A 20,910-nucleotide genomic window follows, 5' to 3' on the forward strand; every position below is an offset into this window, starting at 1 on the left:
TAAATTTCGTTACAATTTTAGTCTTTATTATCTTATCTTATCTTATCTTATCTTTTTGTTATCTTCTTATCTTATCTTATTTTTACTTTTATCTCTCTCTCTCTCTCTCTCTCTCTCTCTCTCTCTCTCTATATATATATATATATATATAGTTTTACTTTCATAATACAAGTCACTTCAATTCAATCAATTAACATACGATAAAAATTTCTTCATATTTTCTTTTCTTTTCCTATTCTTTCACAATTTTATCATGGTATCAGAACCTTGATATCCTCCTTGAAAAGGATACATAAGCTATCATCTTTCCGTTGAGAAATCACCATGCTTCTTTTTCAACCTCCTCCTACAATGAATAGTCAATCTTCCAATTTAGCTCAGAATTTAACCAATCTCTATTACATCTATCCAAGTAAAAATTTAACATCAGTCTTGGTTATCCCTATTCTAACAGAAAACAACTATCATTCATGGAATAATCACCATGGCCTGTCTGCGCCTTCTTCCAGTAGTTTCATCTGTATTCTGTTTTAGCAGTTCAATCTGTACTCTATTTTAGCAGTTGTATCTGCACTCTTATTGCGCTCCACGTGCTCTTTTTTTATCGCGCTATATGCGCTCTATGAAGATCAATCCTATCGCGCTCTACACACCATCTGAAGATCAATCATATCGTGCTCTACGCACCCTTTGAAGATCACTTTTATCGTGCTCTATGAGCCCTCTGAAGATCAATCTTATCGCGCTCTATGGGCTTTTTTTTTTTTGAAGATTATTGCTTGCTCTCTCTCCCTCAAGCACAACATCTCTTTTTATATTTTTGCCGTCGGCAGCTCTAGCTCTGCCGCACGCATCTCCCTCTGCGTCACCACGTTAGACGCGTCTTCCTCAACAACTTCATCAAAACTTATCCAAGCTGTGGATTATTGATATCTTCCATCCACCAGCTTGCGGTGCATATTAAACTACTCTTCCACCTTAGCACATGACAACAATAAAGAAGTCTCGTGGCTCACAAATTCAGTCAAACAAAATACATAAATTCGGTTACAATTTTAGTCTTTATTATCTTATCTTATCTTTTTGTTATCTTCTTATCTTATCTTATCTTTATTTTTATCTTTCGTAGGCAATGCTCTATGTAACACCTTACCACACAGAACTTTACGCTTAAGCCATAAAACATAGGTGGTATGGTATTACGACCTCTAAAATAAAATATATATAATAATAATAATAATAATAATAATAATAATAATAATAATAATAATAATAATAATAATAATAATAATAATAATAATAATAATAATAATAATAATAAAAAGGAGATAGTATACTAGGAGCCTTGAAAAACGGTAAAACAAAATTGCAAAATAAAAACGCAACGCTCAGAAATACAGATTACTTGCGTGAGAAGAAAACTAAAGTTCATTAACATATATATACAAAAGAAAAGAGTAGAGGGTCAAGAGAACAAAATAACAAGCTCCTAACACAGCCTGCGAAGCCAAGGTTGGCCGGAGAATATTTACATACCTATATACACATCCCAAAAATTCAAAATACATAGACAAAATTCTAGTTCTCCATAATCCTCTAGGAAGAGCAAAATAAATAAGTATATAAGAGGAGAATCTATATATACATATATCAAAAGATCAAAAGAACCCCTATAGGAAAACTACTTCGCTGCAGAAGCTCCAGACGCCTAGCAAGGTACCTCTCGATCTGCATTTGAAAAATAACAACACAATATGGAATGAGAATCAGAGGTTCTCAGCATAGTAAAGGTGTCATGCATATAAGATATAAGGTCATGGGAATGCCAGAGGCAATTCTAGAACGCCGTCACTCGGATATAAAACTTAAGGAACTAAAAACAGAAGCCATATGTGGGTGGTCATCTAAAGGTTCTCAAATCTAACTAAACTTAACCTGTACACTAAACTTCTCCACCTTTTCTCCTCCATTCCTCCATCTCATATGAGTTGCATAGACAAACAAGCAAAACAAGGCAAATACAAGTAGTTCACAAGCAACACGAATAACAATTATAACAAATAGCAGATTATAATCACGTAGGCAATCCAATATAGTTCACAAACAAGCAAATCAGACAATATGCACATGATGTATGCCTATCCTAGTGGTCGTGAACTCACGTGTCGATTAACTGTCAGAATTCGACACACCCAGTAGCTAACCCATATACCGTCTCTCGACTGCGCATCTCCAGGAGGCATAAGATCGGGAGATTAGTGTCCTACCACCTTCTCCTGGAGGCATACACTAGGGGGAATAAATTGGGGGATTAGTGTCTTACCACCTTCCCTTAGTGAGGTCGTGCCATACCGGTCGGGAGATTAGTGCCCTACCACCTTGCAGACAGAGAAAGAAAGAATGTGAGGGAATACGTCGGGGGATTAGGCCCTACCACCTTCCTCACATCCCATAAAACACAATCACAAGGAATACGGGAAAAAAAGATCGAGGGATTAACGCCCTACTGCCTTCCCCGCATCCAACACATGAAATATCATCTCTATGTCCATTTATTTCAAAAATTCCTCATCATTATTCCTTTACACTCATACAGTATAACCATGATCTCACACATACATTTAATATCTTTACATCTTTATACACAATTCATTATTTAAAAGTCTTACTTCATCCCCAAACTACCCCTTCTTCCTAGCTTCTTCTCATTACTAGGCATGCTATTAAGATCTAGGATTAACAGAATGAAAATAGAGGTTTAGAGGTTAGAATTTGAACTTTAAACATAAAAATTTTATTCTTGCTGAAACAGGGACCACGCGTATGCATAAGCCACGTGTACACGTGGGAGTGCCTTTCTGAAATGTCACGCGTACGCGTAGGCATGCATTTTGGCCCGTTACGCGTACGCATGTACGTGAGGTAGTGACAACTCTTTGCGAACGAGGGATATGCGTACGCAGAAATCCTAGGTCACACGTACGCGTACGCGTGGGCGTACGTTTTACCAAAATTTTCACTAAGTCAAAAAAAGCTGCAGAATTTCAAATTTCAATCCCAAACTTCCGACGCGCATAACTTTTTCATTTTAAAACATTTTTCCTCCGTTCTTTGAATGGCGTAAACTTCACGGACATAATTTTTATATGAGATAAATTTAAAACAATTTGGGAGTTTGGAAGCCGAAGTTCGGCCAAAAATTAATTTTCACAAAAACCTTCCAACCTCTATTTCATTGATTTACCATTCAAATATCAACCATTCCACACTTAAAATCAATCCTAAAATATGCAATATCACAGCAACATAATTCTACACCCTTCCATCATCCATCATACATCAACATTATACAATTTCACATCTAAATTCTTTAAATAATAAGACTATGAGCAATCCACCAATTATGCCCAAAAAACCTTACCAGCAAATCAATCATTATTCAAACACCACTTTAGCATTCAAATTCCAGCATAACCATAATAACCAACAAATACTCAATCCATATCATCAACCATTATCACAAACACTAACATTCAACATGCTTAATCGTTCCAACTTATCCTATGGTCCTCTAGCCTAAGTTTTCACAGAACATTATATATTAAATACGGAAAACCTAAATCATACCTTGACCGATTTTTACGTATTACCTAAGACAACCCACTAATGCACCGAACACAGTCCCAAGAGGTCCAAAATCACCAAGGCAACATCATCCAACCTCCACCAAGTTCCAAAGCTCAAAATTCAAGCTCCAATATATATATATATATATATATATATATATATATATATATATATATATATATATATATATATATATATATATATATGTGTGTGTGCACCTAAATTCACATATATCACACACATATACTCAAATTCAATATCCAATGCACCAATTCAAGAAATTAGCTAGAGTTCTAGTATCCTCACCTTACCCAAGCGTCATATAAGTAAGATTGAATGTTTTCTTCAAACTGATTAGGTCCTATAACATCAAGGAAGCAAAATCTCACCACCACTTTAATGAATTTTGAAAATAGAAAGGGGTAGAGCAATTGGGGTGATAGAGTGGCTTACTTATGAAATTGTTCTGATGGATTCGTAGAGCTCGACGCGGTGGACGTGTAGCCGCAAACGATACGGCAATCGGAGTTCGGAGTGAGATAATTATGCGGTGGATTAATTATGGTGTTAGGTTACGTTTTCTTCTCCCCCACCTTAAACATGGCTTTAGCGTTCTTGGCTAAAAGGAAGAAGAGAAGTGGCTCTTCTAATGTATAGTTGGACTGATGGGTCAGTTTAGTCCGTTCGGTCTAATTTTGAGCCAAATTCTTTAAAATTGGTGTCAAAATTTTTGTTTTAATTAGATCTATCTTATTTTACTATAAAATTTACATTTCTAATCTCCTTTATTAAAATTAATTTATTGATTAATTATTTGCTAATTTTATAGAATTTACACTATATATATAGTTTTACCTTCACAATACAATTCACTTCGATTCAATCAATTAATTAACATACAATAAAATTTTTTTCATCTTTTCTTATCTTTTTCTATTCTTTCACAATTATATCAAGAACAATTATTATATAATTAAAGTAACAAAAGTATAGATAAATTAATAATTAAAAAAAATAAAGAAATTATAATTTCTTACTTAGAGAAATCAATAATTCACCAATTTGACGTGCAAAAGTTTTATATTTAAAATAGAGCTTATTTTTCTAGTTGTAGTTTTCTTTTGTTAATTAAATTTTGTGAATTTTTTGCTCAAACTTTTTATTGGCATTAACTTAATAGGTTGTCTAAACTAACTAATTTTAGTAAGAGATTAGCTTTTACTGTTTTTATGATCTATTAAAGTAAAAAAATTGAATAATAAAAAAATATTTAATATACAAACACTAATATTTAAATAATTAAAAAATTACTATTTATTCCTAAGACGTAAGTTAATTTTGTTATTACAGAGTATGACAAATTTTTAACATAATATTTTAAATAAAATAAAAATAAAAGTTTTTAAAAAAATCTTCAAAATGTGCACTATTTTTTACCCATACAATAAATTGGAATACTAAAATACTAAAGAATCTAAAATATAGGTATATAACTAAATATTTTAACTTGCTAGAAATTTGGACTAATGTACCACATAAACTCTCTTTTTATGCCATCAATTCTCTCAAATTATCCATATAAACTCCTCTTTTATGCCACCAATTCTTGTCAAATTATTTATATAAACAATAGTCAATAACATAAAAAATAAAAAATAAAAAAAATTAATCACAATAGCACCCAAAAAAAAAGTAATTCTAAACTTATTTTAGACAAATAAAAAATAAAGATTTTATATACAGTAGAGTAAAAAATAAAAATTTTATAAATTACATGTAAAATATCAAAGACAATAAAAATATAAAAGAAAATAAAAAATAAAAATATAAAAAATATTATTATTTTTTATTTTTTTGGTAATATTTATTACGTTTTTATTGAAAGGAATGAAAGATTTAAAAGCCAAAATAAAAATACTAAATATAATTTAGTAGAATAAGTAAAAAATTGTAATTAGTAAAAAAAATTTAAATAAAATAATTCGAACAAAATTTTATATATAGAATTCAATTTTTTATATAAAAAAGGCCTTGATCTTTCCTTTTAGGAAATTTTTTTATCAAAACTTAGATTGAAAAAAAAAAGTCATATAAATACTCCAAGGAAAAAAACCCAGAAGATAAAGAAATGATGAAATATTTATATTTCATTAAAATATTTATGCATAAGTAATATTTGGTAAATATTTCATTTAAAATGATAGTTTCCTTTTATAGTAATATTTGTTTTAATTTTATGTAATTGATTAAAATAATTATGCATTCGTACAATAGTAGTATAATAGGATTAATCTATTTTATAATAAAAAATATTTTTAATTAATAATATATTAATTTGATTATCTATTTTAAAAACAAATAATTATAATCATGCATGCATGATTGGTGTTTAATATTAATAATATATGATAATTTTTTTATATTAATATTTCTTAACATAAGTATTACGCAATTGATTAAAATAACTATGTATTCATATAGTAGTAGTATAATAAAATTGATCTACTTTAAAATAAAAAAAAAAAAATTAATTGAGATATATGAATTTGATTATCTATCCATTTTAAGAATAAATAATTAGAATCATGCATTATTGATGTATAAATAGATAAAGAAAACGTTAAGCAGAGGATATTTTTACTAATTAATAAAAAAATATTTAATTTGAAAACTTACTATCCTGATATGATCTGTGATAGAAATTGGGAATTGGTTTCTTTTTTATTGATGAAATTAAATCAACTTGGCCAGGCATTGTTGAGACTTGAGATACAATAGCCCTATATTGCAACACAATTAGGAAAATATGGTTCAGGACGATTGGCTCTAAATTCAGGAAATATGTCCAACATTTCGAGGAATATTGGCCCTATATTTATGTAAGATTTTAGGATAAAAATAGTTAATGAAAACATTGAGAATTTTACTTATAAATAAGCCAATTTCACTTAAGTCAAATTAGTAAGTATATAAATGCTAAATATTGGTGAATTAGTTTTAAAAAATGGTATATATAATAAAGTTTTCACTGTCTCGTTCTCAATAAAATTTAATAATTATATACAATTAAAAAGATACACTTAATTTAAGATAACGAGAGTGATACATAAAAAAGTTAAAAAATTTTAAATTTAACATATGTAATGATAAATATAGTTTTAGTTTAATTATAAATATATATACCAATAAAATATTATTGGACTATTAAAATAATTTGATTTTTGTAATTATTATTAACTTTAAATGCCATATATTGTTATCATAATAATAATAATAGCATATAAACTTTACACTTCTATAATGATTATTGAAGTATTCCAATGATCTTAATGCATCAAACTTAATTTTATATTATCAAGTAGAGAAATTCTCCACATACAAGCATTTTTTCATACAAGTCTTTACAAGTGTACATTCTTCTTCTTCTTGCGCACGTTCTTTTTCCTTTTCCTCTTCTTCTTCTTCTTTTCTTTCGTTTCTTACCTTCTCTTTCTCATTCTTCTTCTTCTTGCTGCACCTTCTTCTTCTTCCTCTTCCTCTTCTTCTTCTTCTTTTCTTTGGTTTCTTGCTTTCTCTTTCTCTTTCTTCTTCTTCTTGCTGCACGTTCTTCTTCCTCTTCCTGTTCTTCTTCTTTATTTACGTGCTTTTCTCTCTGTTTTCTTTCTTCGTTATTCTCGATTTCCATTGTTTTTTGACATCAAACTCTGAAATCGTTTTTGAAGAAGAAGAAGCAGCAGAAAATGAGGAGGAGAAAGAAAAAGAGTTCTGAATTATGCATAAGGTGTACTTCAACGAATTTTGGGTGTATTTTTATAATCTTTTGGGTGTATTTCTGTAATCGTTTGGGTGAATTTCTGTAACCGTTTGGGTGTATTTCTGTAATCGTTGGGGTGTATTTATGTTATCGTTTGGATGTATTTCTGAAGTTCCATTATCTTCAAATTTGGCAAGAAAATCGTTTTCATGGAGGAGGAAGAAGAAGAGTCGTTCATAATACATGGTGAGTAGCGCGCTTTGGAAACAGGAAGTTGTTGAATAACGTGCGTTTTATTTACCCTTGAATGTGGAATTGTGTAATGCATTAATTAAGTGTAATGTGCGTGTTTTATTGGACTTGTAAGACTTATAAGCCAAAAAGACTTGTATGTGTAGCAGACCTCTATCAAGTATCGTTTAATTTAGTCCAATTTTCTCTACATATTCTAAAAAGTTGGCAACTCATGCTACTTCTAATAATAATTTATATTGTCCGTTACTTCAGAATTTACTAACATGCTATTTTTTGTGAGAAAAATATTTTTTTTAATATGTATAAGAAATAGGTCAATGGCTTCTTTTCCCATCTCATGAATAGCATAACTATTTATCATGAAAGACCAAACAATTAAATCTTTATTTAGTGCTTTTTTTAATACTTCTCTAGCTTTCTTGAATCTTGATGCTTCCACACATAGAGTACATGTGTATGAGAAATGTTTAAATTTGTAAATCATATTCCAATCCATTTAGAGAAATATAATTTCCCATCTCTTGTGCTATGCTAATTGATCGTATATCAGCACAAGCTGATAAAACAGTGGCAACGGTTGGTCCATTTGATCTAAAATTTGTTCGTACAAGCCTTCTAAACAAATTTAATGTTTCTAATGGGTGATCATCCTGCAATCATTGATGTCCTTGAGAAAATGTTCTTTTTAATAAAATCAAATTAAATATCCTTCTAGTAGATACAAGTTTAATAGCAAAATAAATATTCATTTTGCATACATAGTTATTAGCAAATTTTGAATGGACTCCTCTTTATCGCATCCGCATCTGAGTACAAAAGTAACTTGAGAATACACAAATGGAAGTTTGAATAATGGGAATTATCCAATTTGTTTTTATTAATACTTTAGATATCTAAAATTGATACGTGTGATATAATTTATTATTTTTTAATACCAAAAATCCTCTTTTTTAAAATATGAAATATAATTGACTATTTTAAAATATTAGAATGTAATACAAATTAACTTATTAAATTAATTTCAACTATCAATATGAATATTAAAATTAGTTTACAAAATATCTTTTTAAATTGACTATTTTCATATTTTATTTAACTACATCTTACATTTAAATTTGTATATTTATTAATCAATTAATTTCTTTCGAAAAAAGGAAGCTTTCTTTATAAATTCATGTACTAAATATCCTTATTTTGATATTAATATTGTGAATTACTTTGCCCGGAATGACATCAAAAGAAGCCAATTCATCACCGTTGATATAAAAGATTACATCACATTTATTCCCCATTCTGAATGCACAATATTTTGGAAAAGGTCCAAATCTAAATGCGAAAAGCTTCACCCAAGATTTCTTCACACCAACTTCACCCAAAATGGATATTTCAATGCGACTATTCTTAGTAAAAGAGGAAATTAGAGTAACAGATTCGTTGAGCACTACCAAAGTTCTAGTAGAACTATCATCATTTTCTTGTAGCCAAACAATTGATGTGGTTCGAAACGTTTCAGTGCTGAGATTAAATGACACAAGTACTTGTTTTTCGAGTCGATTAATAGCAAACTTGCGACTCCACCAGTGGCATACTGAGGGGCGAAACTTAGTTTAGACAAGGGGAGGAACATGGCCCCCCAAACTTTTTATAAAAATATTAGTAGTACTTTTTCAAAACATAAAAAATAATTCAATTGACTTAAATACTTTACTATGACTTAAAATACCCAATAAGTTCAATAAGCAACACTCTCTCTATCTTTAAGTTTAAATATAAAAAATTAGAAATTTTTTATTTATTTAATTTAATATTATTTTATATTTTACTGTTTATTTAATTTAATTTTTTATATGATAAAAAAATAAAATATTCAATAAGTATTAATATTATTGTATTTGTATAAATTGATAAAAAAAATTCAATAAATATTATAAATTTTAATATTTATCCTTGTAACTTCTTCTTTACATATTTTACAGGATATATATTCAAATTTTATATAAAATAATAATAAAAAATTAAAGAATTGATGCATTTTTTAAGAGGAAGGCTAATATTTAAGAAGGAGAACATATAACTTTTACAATATCAACACCTATAGATAGTTCTTCTACTTTAATGAATCACGAAAAAAGTGAGATACAACCTTTAAAAGTTCAAAAAGTTACATATGATGAGTTTAACCTTAATTTTTTGGAAGGAGACCCTGGAAAACGGCTTTAAATTTGGCAATATCACCCAAATCAGAGAGATGAGATTAGACGAGCTTATCTTAAATGGGTCCATATCAAAAGCATCTTGACAATTATCCTCTATTTGGCCCCCAAAATTTTGTTTCAAATTCCGCCACTGGCATACTCCATTCAAGTATGCTATAGAAGCTTTACTTACGTTTTCCGTTTTAGTCATTTCAACATCAAGTTTCTTTCAACAATTACTTTTTATACTATAAATTTGCCAAATTGTTAGAACAGGCTCTTCTAATAACATTGGATCATAAATATAATATACACATTGAATCACTTTATAATCATCATTTATCAAATCCATGAACATTTATATGCCGATGATAGCTGGGCTCATCATCAGTAATATCCGGAGGAATAATTTTACGCGTCAGTTTTGGAATTCCAAAGTCCTATTATTACATTACGATCTAATTGTGCATAGTGACATATAATGCCATTGACACATTCTATTACATTGAAAAAAAAAATGTAAACAAACAGCGCATGGGGTCTTGTGCTTGTGTTGTGTCTTGCAAAATGTAATGAAAAATAAATTAAATTCCGACATACAAATTTAGAAAAATTTCAATAGTATTAGGTTTTTGTCGTTCTATTTGTTTCTTTCTAAATCAAGATCTCCAATATATAGGATTACACATTAAACCAATCACATTGATTGATTGAAAATATATATCACAAATCTAAATAGAATAAAAAAAGAACCAACATAAATTGTAAGCACTTAAATTATATTCGCTATCACAAAGTCACCAAAAAAAAAAAATATTCGCTATCACAAATATAAATACACAATTATTACTGATTATCCTTACTTTATTCCTAAACCATATTAGATTCTACTAATTAAAAAACAATAAAGAATCTAAACTGAAAATAACTTAATTTAGGTTAATTATAGTATGAACTATGAAGATGTAAATTCATAAGTGAATATAGAGATTCGTTTTAAACCATAAAAATCATTACTTAACCTTACTTGTATGTGTATAATATAGACATTCGGTTGCCCTTGCAATTCATCCATACAATGCAGGGGATTTTTATTTTAATAAATAAATTAATTATAATAATTACTGAAATAAATAATTTAAAAAATATTTATCGAAATAAATACTTTTCTCTTATTTTATTTTTTTTTAAAGATAAATATTATTTTATTAATATAAAATAAAAGTGTTTCCATAAGAAAATATAAAAGAATTGGGTATTTTCATTTATCACCAACTGTGACTGAAAGACTAAGAGCTTAAAGAAGAGTAAAGTAAGAGTAAAGAAAATTAGTAGCATCTATCAAGTATGGCACACGAGTTCACGCACTAAATTGCTGGCTTCTTTCACTATCTCTGGTGCCGGGCTTATTACCTTCTCAAAAACACACCGATTCTTCGCTTTCCAAGTGCTCCAACACAGCACCGCTATGAGGAGGGTCTTTTGTCTACCGTCGAATTGAGCCGCTGCCCAGGATAAGGCTCGTTGCCACCAATTGAAAAAAATTTCTTCTTCTCTCATCCATAGGTCAGGGGTTATTAAGCTTAGGCTCCATATTATTGAAGACAGGGGGCATTGGAACAAAGCATGAGAAATTGATTCAGCCTTCAACATGCATCTTGGACAAGTGACAGGAGTGGATGCGAACCGGCTGTGAACTTGTTGCAACACCGGAAGCTTTTGATGAAGACTTTTCCATAGAAAAATCTTAATTTTATGTGGTAATTTCAACTCCCAAATGCTATTCCAAACTCTGTTGTGTATGTTCTGGGGCCTCAATAAAGTAGGAGAATGAAAGAATCCATAAACAATTTTGTATCCTGACCCAACTTCATATATACCAGATTTTGTCCAGCACCAATTAACTTCATCCTCCTCCTCTGTTGGTTTGATTGAAAAATTTTTATTGCATATATCAATTGAAAAAATCGACTCAATCAGATTTCTATTCCAGCTTCTATCAGGATTTAGTAACGCACTAACGTAATACACTTGCAGATTTGGCAGGATTGTGAGTGCATTTTGAGGGACATTAAGGAGAACTGGTGGTGGGAACCAGGGGTCATGGAAGATGCGAACATTAGTGCCGGAGCCTATTTTTCATAACAAGCCTTTCTCGATCACCTTGCGCCTTTCAAGAACACTTCTCCAACCCCACGACGGTACTCTTCCTATCTCTGCGTAGGAAATCTGTATATATGAAATATTTAGCTTTGAGCATTCTTGATATAGTAGAATTAGGGTATTTCATTAGACGCCAACATTGCTTGCCCAATAAAGCTAAATTTTGCGCCCTTAGATCCTTGATCCCCAGCCCTCCATCTTTCTTTGATCTCGTCATTGTGTCCCATTTAATCCAAACCATTCTTCGTTCTGCGCCTTTTTGACCCCACCAAAATTGCGAGAGCATGCTATGAATCTCAGTCAACAGCGTGTCTGGGAACTTAAAACAAGAGAGTGTATAAATAGGAATCGCCTCCCCCACTGCTCTCAATAGCGTGTGCCACCTGATGACAATAGACTTATTTTCCAACCCATAATCCTCTTCTGAACTTTATCCTTGATAGCTCCAAAGGTTGCTTTCTTTGATTTTTAAACTATAGAGGGCAGTCCCAGGTATTTGTCTTGTGCTCCGATATGTTCAATATTTAGTGTCTGAGCAACTGCTAGTCTTGTGTTCTGAGGTGTGTTGTGACTGAAAAAGATAGCCGACTTATTCAAATTGACTTTTTGCCCACTAAAACCCTCATAGGTCTCTAGTAATTCTAGAATGCTTTGGCTTGTATTAGGTGCGCTCTTGCAAAAAAGGATTGAATCATCAGCAAATAAAATGTGATTAACTGTTTGGCATCTCCGATTAACTTGAACTCCTTGAATTAATATGTTTTGCTCTTTGTATATATTTTGTTTACAGTGTATATAAAATATGTGTAGTTTTTCAATTTTCATATATCTACTGTAAACGAGATACATGTAAATGTAAACGAGATATATGTATTTATAAAAAATTATATATAATTTTTAAAAATAATAAAAAATATTAATGATTTAAATTGAACCAAATTCATAGAAATGGAATGTTTCAAATAGTAGAAAAGATAGACGATTTTAAATAATAAAAAAGATATACGGTATATTTTAAATAATAGCAAAGATGGAACAAATTTACTTTTTTTTATGGTGACGGAACAAATTTACTTTGAAATAAACACGTTATTTCAAATACACAGTCCATTAAGTGCACAGTTAAACTGTCCTTTATTAATACAGTAACCTTCAGCGAGACTTTTATTCATTAATGGAAATTATTCAATCAATCAATCCATCTCCGTCGAGTTTTTTAATTTCTGGGATAAGGTTATTTAAATTATATTTTAAATTTTTATGTACTCTCATACAACAAACGAAATTTTTATGTACTCCCATACAACAAACAAAATTTTAAACTTTTATATAAATCCTGACTTTTATATTAATCGTGTTAATAGTGGACAGTTAATATTGCACTTATTTCAACTGTTAGGAAAGTAAACGTGTTAATAGTGGATAATTGGACCGTTCTTTCTTATTATTTAAAATGGATTGTTTTCCCTATTATTTAAAAAGAGAAAGTATAGGGAGCCAATGACTTAAGCGTACAATATGTATAATGGAGGTTTAGAAAGTATTAGAGATATGACCATTAGTGTTACATTGTCTTTATCAGGTTACACTTTTGGGAGGAGTGATTTCATGACATGGTATTAGAGTTTTAGATTTGAATCGTTCATCTTTGTGTACGTTTAGGCCATTGGCTCCCTAGTACTTTATTTAAAATCGTTCATCTTTTCTATTATTAGAAACGTTATATTTTGAAGGGTTTCGTCCAATTTAAATCATTAATATTTTTTATTATTTTTAAAAATTATATATAATTATTTATAAATACGTAATTAGTCGTTTAAGAGATAATCTCGTTTACAGTTAAACGAGATACATGCAAAATTATCTTATTTACAGTGTAAACGAAATAAGTAAATAGTATTTATTTCGATAAATATTTTTTAAATTATTTATTTCGATAATTATTATAATTAATTTATTTATTAAAATAAAAAATCCTGCAACACTTTATTTTCATAATAATAACTACATAAAGTTTGTATCTTTTCCTTCAAATTCCATTCCCATTTCAGAATTAATCCCACCCCAAATGCCTCCTTCCATTTCATTTCATCATCAAGTTAAGGAACACTTCAACGGTCAAACAATGAATAAAGAATGATGAATCAAACAATCCAGAAGGAACAACAAAAAAGAGAGAAAATGCAGCTTTTAATTTTAGCATCCGATTCTTCAAAACAAATGTAAAATAAAGATTCCAATTTTAACTTCATCTCTCATCTGGGTCGTTCTCAATTTCCTCATCTGGGGTTCGTCTTCCTTTTCACCTCATTCCTCTCATTCTCTCGTATTCCATTTTTTTTTTAAATTGTCCTTATAGTTTTTCCATCAATTGGGGTGTTGAAAGAAGGAAAAGAAAATGTTTTTGGTTTTTATCTTCATTCTCTTCCTCGGTTTTTTTTTTGTTGGGGTGGTGACGGTTGTGGTTGCCGAAGCTTTGGGAATCTTGTGGATCATTGAACGGGCCATGAAGGACAAAGACAAAATCTCAGCACCCGTCTCATTGGACACTAGTTCGCAAAATGATCCTATCAATCACCTGACTCTACCTTCGAAAAAGAGGTAAGCTTCATGCTTCCACAATTAATCTTTTTATTCTTATTGTTATTATTTTTTTATTCTGTTGTTATTTACATTGTGTTTCATGTAGTAGCTAGCTTGTGTTCTCTCATTTATTTGCGCACCACTTGCTGCTATAGAATTCTTTCTAAAGGAACACTTGTAATTTAATCATAGAAAAAAGGGTACAGAATTAATTGCATGTTAAAACGAATTGTGTACTTATGTAGCTTTAAAGTAACTTTAGTATTTTAGTATTGCTTGGAGTAATCACTCAAGTTAAGGTAGTTACCATTTCCTGTATGAACATTATTTAGACCTCAAGTTGGTTCCTAAAATGACAAGGGTGATTTTGGTTATCATGATGATAGTTATTTGATACCCGTCAAAGACTAAATTAATGTGAAAAATATCAAATTCGATATCTGATTCACATTTGGAGCACCAATTACTTTTATTATTTTGATTCATTGGCATTTTCTTTCTTTAGGGTGTGATTTGGGTTCTAGAACAATACAAGGTATCAAAGTTCTGGCTGGAAAAGTAAGCTAAAGATCATAAAAGGAAAAGGGAGGTACTGGAGGTTAGCCCTGTTAAGAAGCATGGGAAGATCAAGGGTGAGTCACTTATTTTCACAGAGCATGATGGTTCGGAGACAGCCATTTGGCTGAAGGGATGTGTTGTTGAGGCTGTTTCATCATCCAGCCTTCCTTCTAAAAAATGGTAATGTGATGCAGGAAGTCACTTTCGTGATTGCGTGGGGTATAGTTTCCATTCCTATATCCGAACAACATTGTGATGAGATCATTATTTCAATATCGTTTTCTTTTGTTTGTGGATATGTTACAATGTGAGAGCTTAGTGAGCTAGCTTGATATAGAGTATTAGGCCAATGATTTATATAGAAAACCAGCATACATTCTCTCGTTCCTTTTAAATCAGTGCATACGAAAATGCATATCATCTTGATTGAACATATAATTCACATTGAAAGAAAAACAAAGTTGAAAATGGGTTTATTATGAGTTTTCCTGACTTTGAATTCAAATGGGGATATCTCACTTCCTTTACATCTCACATACATCTTAATGAGAAAAACAAGAAAAGTTGTTGCGGCTTGGAACATGGGTATCATACTTCATCTGATGTGGAAAGAAACACTTTGTTATGTACTCTTGCTTATTTACTTAGAAAATACGGCGCTTCAAGGTCATTTTTTTATGTTGGGTTTTGCAGGGCAAAAAGATACCCGATAAAAGTTGAAAACAACAAATCTGTGGTATACCATGGAAGCAAATTGCTTTACATATATCTTGAGACGTCATGGGAAAATGAAGCATGGTGTAAGTCCCTCCGTATGGCTTCACGCGATCAGAGTGAAAAACTTAAGTGGTCTAGTCAGTTGTACGAAGAGTGTCATCGAAATCTAGCATCACTAAATATTGAATATCATCCTTTTATCATGAGACCATCAGCAGGATCAAGTTTTGATGCCTTAGAAAAGTCCAGTAAGCCTGATGGATCTTCCTCCAGAGTTCCTCAATTTTTGAGTAGAATTACTAAAAAACCGACTTCATTCCTTTGCGCAGTTGTCATGAGATTAACATTGGTGTTTTATTTTATTTTTAAAGAGAAATCCTCACTGAAACCTTTCCTTGATTGTGGTTTCTATAAGATAAATGTTAGCCCTTTCTATTTTTGGACAGAGGGTATTGACCAATGTGAGAACACCTACTTATTTTGGTGAAGTTATCTGTACAGACATCAATATGGGGACTACTCCACCCTCTATCGTTGCAATGAGGGTTCTTCCTATGGAAATGAATGATGTATGCACCTTTGAGGCAGATATTGAATATTCTGGAGGTGCAGTAGTAGAGATTGAAACAAGGCTTGAAGTTGGTGAACCACAGAACGATAAGGGGACGGAATGCTCAAGCAATGCTGGGGCTGCCCCGTCAGATCTTGAAGATCTTAGCAATCAGTTGAATCTTGGAGATGGAGTGAATGATTCACAAGAGCCAAAGTAGATGTCAATGGGAACACTGGTAAGCACAAAAATACCGTTAAATCAAATACTTAGTTTGCATTTTCTTCGTGTAGTGATTTGTCACATTTTTACTGTATTATTCCTCCCCCCCCCCCCCCCCCCCTCTCTTTCAAAAATCAAAGTGTTGTGGAAAGCATTAAAGTTAAAGATGTCAATTTGTCCTATGCAGACGTGTCTAAAGTTTCTAGGAGTACATCTTCCTCATTTTATGGATCAAAATGGAAATCTATGTTAAATTCTCTTGCCAAGCATGTTTCACAGGTAGTATCTATTATTCCGTACTTTTTTTTCCCCCACAATTCTGTTTATTCAACCTGAAAAAAATGGGAGAATACATAGGTACATGAGGGCAAGAGATCTTTATAAGAACAATAAACAACAGAGAAAAACAACTAGTATGACTGATTGTGTAAATTATCTTTAATTCTATTATATTCTAACATGTCCGTATTTCGGTTACCTCTATGTGGATTTTTTTTTTACATATAATAAGACACTTAAACTCTTAAAAGTTATGTCACTGCAAATTTTGCCTTTGAGCATTTTCATGTTGATAGATACACATGTTTACACATCAAATCATTATCATAGTTATAAACAGCTATAGCTTTGTTATGGTCGAAGTAACGGGTTATTCCTTTCTAAAGGTTCCTCTCACTTTGGCAATAAGGATAGTATCCCTCAAAGGGACAATGCGTTTACAACTAAAGCCCCCTCCTTCTGATAATTTGTGGTATGGTTTCACATTAATGCCTGATATAGACTTCAACCTGGAATCATGTGTTAGAGATCACAAAATAACTAATGCACGCATCGCCCTGTTCCTGCTCAATCGACTTAAGGTATGATAGCCCCATTTCCATTTGGTTAAGTTATGAATGAATTTTGGTTAAAGATCAATGTTTAACCTGCTGCTGTTTTTAGAATTTACATTCTTTAGATATATCTATGTTTCTTTCTCTTTTAAAGTTTGCTTAGAGGGTGCATGTTCCTTGTTCTCTATGTTGTAACTTGTATAGTCCGACAAGCCTTCAACTTTGCATGTCTTTCTGAAAAGATTATAGTATCTCTACAGGAAGCAAACTGAGAAGCTTTAGTGCTCCCGAACTCTGAGTGCATAAGCATTTCATGGATGCTGGCTGAAAAGGAGAATTGGATTCCTCGGACTGTTGCTCCATACATGTGGGTTAAACAAGAATGTGGACACGATACCTCTGCTTCAAATGATAGCACAAGGATATCAGTTGGTTCGGGGCTAACACCCCAAAACCAACATGGGGCCAAGTCTATAGTAGAACCAGTTAGGAAATCGTTTTCTTTCGGATGAGCATCATCTTCCTCTTGTCCAATAGTATTAAAGAGCAGCAGCCAAAGTTTTGACCAACTGTCAACACCTTTTCTAGAGGCTTACATAATGCAAGAAACTGAGGATTTGAAAGAACTTCCAGCATCTTCCATAGAGAATGAGAATAGAGATGAAACACGGGAAGAGAAGACAGAGGATATTACTGTCTATCAACCACAAACACTCTATTCTCTGCTTATGGATAAACAAGTTAGTCCATCTGAACAGAAAAAAATCGGGAAGAGGGAAAAGATGTTTGATTTGCGAAAGAGGATGAGCGAGAAGTTGGAAGAAAAGAGGCGTCACTTTGTTGAAAAGATGAGAGGACCATGAGAAAATGAGAACAAAAGTAGAGATCAGAACTCTGATTTCTGTTACTGATTTGTTGATCATGTCAGATATTAGCAACCATTCTTAAAAGAATCTTTTGATTGATGAATTGTACATCTTATAGGTTCTTAGAGGATCTAATTTAACTAGATGTATACTTTACTAAGTGACAGAAATTACTGTTAATGCATTCCATGGAGTTACAAATCCACAGGGTAACATAGAAGATTCATTTAATTGTTGATTAACAAATTATATGACACAGACATGCCATAGAGATTACAGAGAAATGATATACAGATTCATATACCCTCTCATTTGAAGGGTGAGTTTCTTTTCAATTTTGTTTTGTTTGCTTACATTTTCTCTTTGCTCCTATCAGTGCTTATCACATATAGGGTTTGTCACACAAATAAAAACTTCCATCTTGCTAAGCTTAATAAACAAGTTATTGCCCTACAGACAATACTAAGATTTTGCACTAAAATATGCCTTTGGAAGGGAAGCCTTGAAGCAACAGTTGAGCTTCAATGTCGTGAGTTCAAGCCGTGAAGTCAGCCATTGACGCAATTGTTAGGTTAGGCCGCCTACATTATCGGATAGAAATGGCAGAAAATTGCAGTTTCTGCTGTTGACAAGTTGGTTAAAAAAGGCGTTAAGTTAGTTGACAACTGTAAGTCAATGCAGCAGATGTCAGTGCAGTTAGTGTGGCTGTTTTATAAGATTTTACAATGAGTAAATGCCCAAAATGGTCCCTGAATATCAAATTGGTATTCAATTTAGTCCTTGATTTTTGTAAATGACCAACTAAATCCCTTAAATTCAGAAACGTGCGTCTCCGTTAGTCCCTCGCAGAAGTGCCGTCTAAACGTTGCTGATGTGGAACGTTAACTGCCATGTGGGCATTCCAGCTGTATGCTGATGTGTGCTGATGTGTGCCAAGGTTGAATTTGATTCAAATTGGTATCTGGAATTGCCTAATATTACCCAAATTAGTCCATTTCAATTATAAAACCCTAATTGTCTTCCCTTCTTCAAACTGTATGCTATGTTCTTCTGTTCTTCGACTCTCCTTCTCTTCTTCGAGTCTCCTTCTCTTCTTTGACCTCTCTTCTTCGCCCTAAAACCCAAATTGATTTCTTGTCTGTGTGAGTGATGATGGCTGGTGGCGAGAAAAGCCAAAGTAGCTCAAGTAGGAACAACTCTGCAGGCAGACCTTATGGCAACAAAGGAATGCGCAATAGGGGAGGTAAGAACGCTGTTTTCTGTAATTGCAGGCTTCGAACGGTGATGAAGTACTCAACAATGGCAGAAAATCCTGGTAGACCATTTTATGGTTGTCCCAACTATGAGGTAAGGTTATGGCTGTGAAGAAAATGTTAAGATGGTTTGAGTTTGAGTTTGGATTCACCTGCAATTTTTACTTTGCAGTATGGAATTCATTGTAATTTTTTTTGCTAGGCTGATGGATGTGAAGAATAAGTTTGTGCAACACCCATTCCACTAGAAGTTTTGCATGAGTTATGTTGGAGGATGACAAGCTTGGAGAGTGATGTTAAGACCGTGAAGATGATGACAATAGTGCTGCTGGCTTTTGTAGTTACTTTTGGTGTGTGTTTAGGTTTTAGTTTGTTGGGGTTTATATTCAACAAATGATGATTATGTTATGAAATTTTAAGTGGTATGTAATGTCTTGATGAAGATGGAATGAAATGAAATGAAACACTAATTTGACATGAGTTCAACTCTTGATGCTGTACTTATTCTGCTAAAATTGTGTTCAACTAAACCAGAAAGAGATAAATCATAACATGAACTAAACCAAAAACTTCATTAATTTAACATAACTAATTCTGGAATATGGAACAAGTGTTGTTTATGCTAAAGCACATTGTGCATAACATACTATCACAACCCAAAACATCATAGGCCATAACAACATTCAAAGGCCATGCATACAGGTTTCAAAGGTTACATTACAAAAAGACAGGATTGTTTAACCATAGCATTCAACTACAACAACATAAACTCAAAAAGCCACTACACTTTGTGCTAGTTAGACATTTTTCTTGGTGGGTTGAATCCTGGAGTTGGAACAAATTTCAAGAGGCCAGTTTTTCAGAGGTTGCTGCACTAGCTCCTTGAATAGTCTCTCTTGAAATCTCAGTTGGATGTAGAGCAGCCGCAATAGTAGCAGCAGTGGATGAAGTTGTCCTCTTGACAGGGAGTTTGTCTATGTGTCTCTCACTTTTAGTTCTCAGATGTCCTTTCTTGGCATTCTTTATAGTCTTTGCAGCCTATGATATCAATAACAACAATAATCATATTAGCTGACCAAAAACATATCCTCTCAAGTTAACAAGAAAATGGATTTGTTTGTTTCCTGATTTATTAACTCAAGCTCTAATTTTGATTAATGTTTTTAATACTATTATTACCTGAGTTGCAGGTTCTTGTCCTCCTTCAGCACCAACCTCACATTCTTCAGTAACAACCTCACCTTCGTTACCTTTAGAACCAGTGTCACCCTTATTTGCACTATCTTCAGCAGCCTTTGTAGCAGCTGCTAGCTCATCAGCCTTTTGTTTCTTTT

General features: G+C 32.0%; 1 non-coding gene and 1 pseudogene across 1 annotated transcript; one reads left to right on the forward strand and one right to left on the reverse strand.

Annotated features, from left to right (window-relative positions):
- Positions 1-1,650: 1,650 nt before the first annotated feature.
- LOC148566341 (uncharacterized) lies at positions 1,651-10,123 on the reverse strand (annotated as a pseudogene).
- Positions 10,124-14,048: 3,925 nt separating this feature from the next.
- On the forward strand, positions 14,049-18,658 carry LOC107644704 (uncharacterized). The gene is made up of 7 exons (XR_015883387.1): positions 14,049-14,595; positions 14,823-14,829; positions 15,083-15,315; positions 15,829-16,618; positions 16,765-16,903; positions 17,290-17,484; positions 17,718-18,658. It is a non-coding gene; the product is annotated as an uncharacterized LOC107644704 (transcript).
- Positions 18,659-20,910: the final 2,252 nt, after the last annotated feature.

Source organism: Arachis ipaensis, chromosome B5 (assembly GCF_059453495.1).
Source record: "Arachis ipaensis isolate K30076 ecotype BB chromosome B5, ASM5945349v1, whole genome shotgun sequence".
NCBI classification, from domain to species: domain Eukaryota; kingdom Viridiplantae; phylum Streptophyta; class Magnoliopsida; order Fabales; family Fabaceae; genus Arachis; species Arachis ipaensis.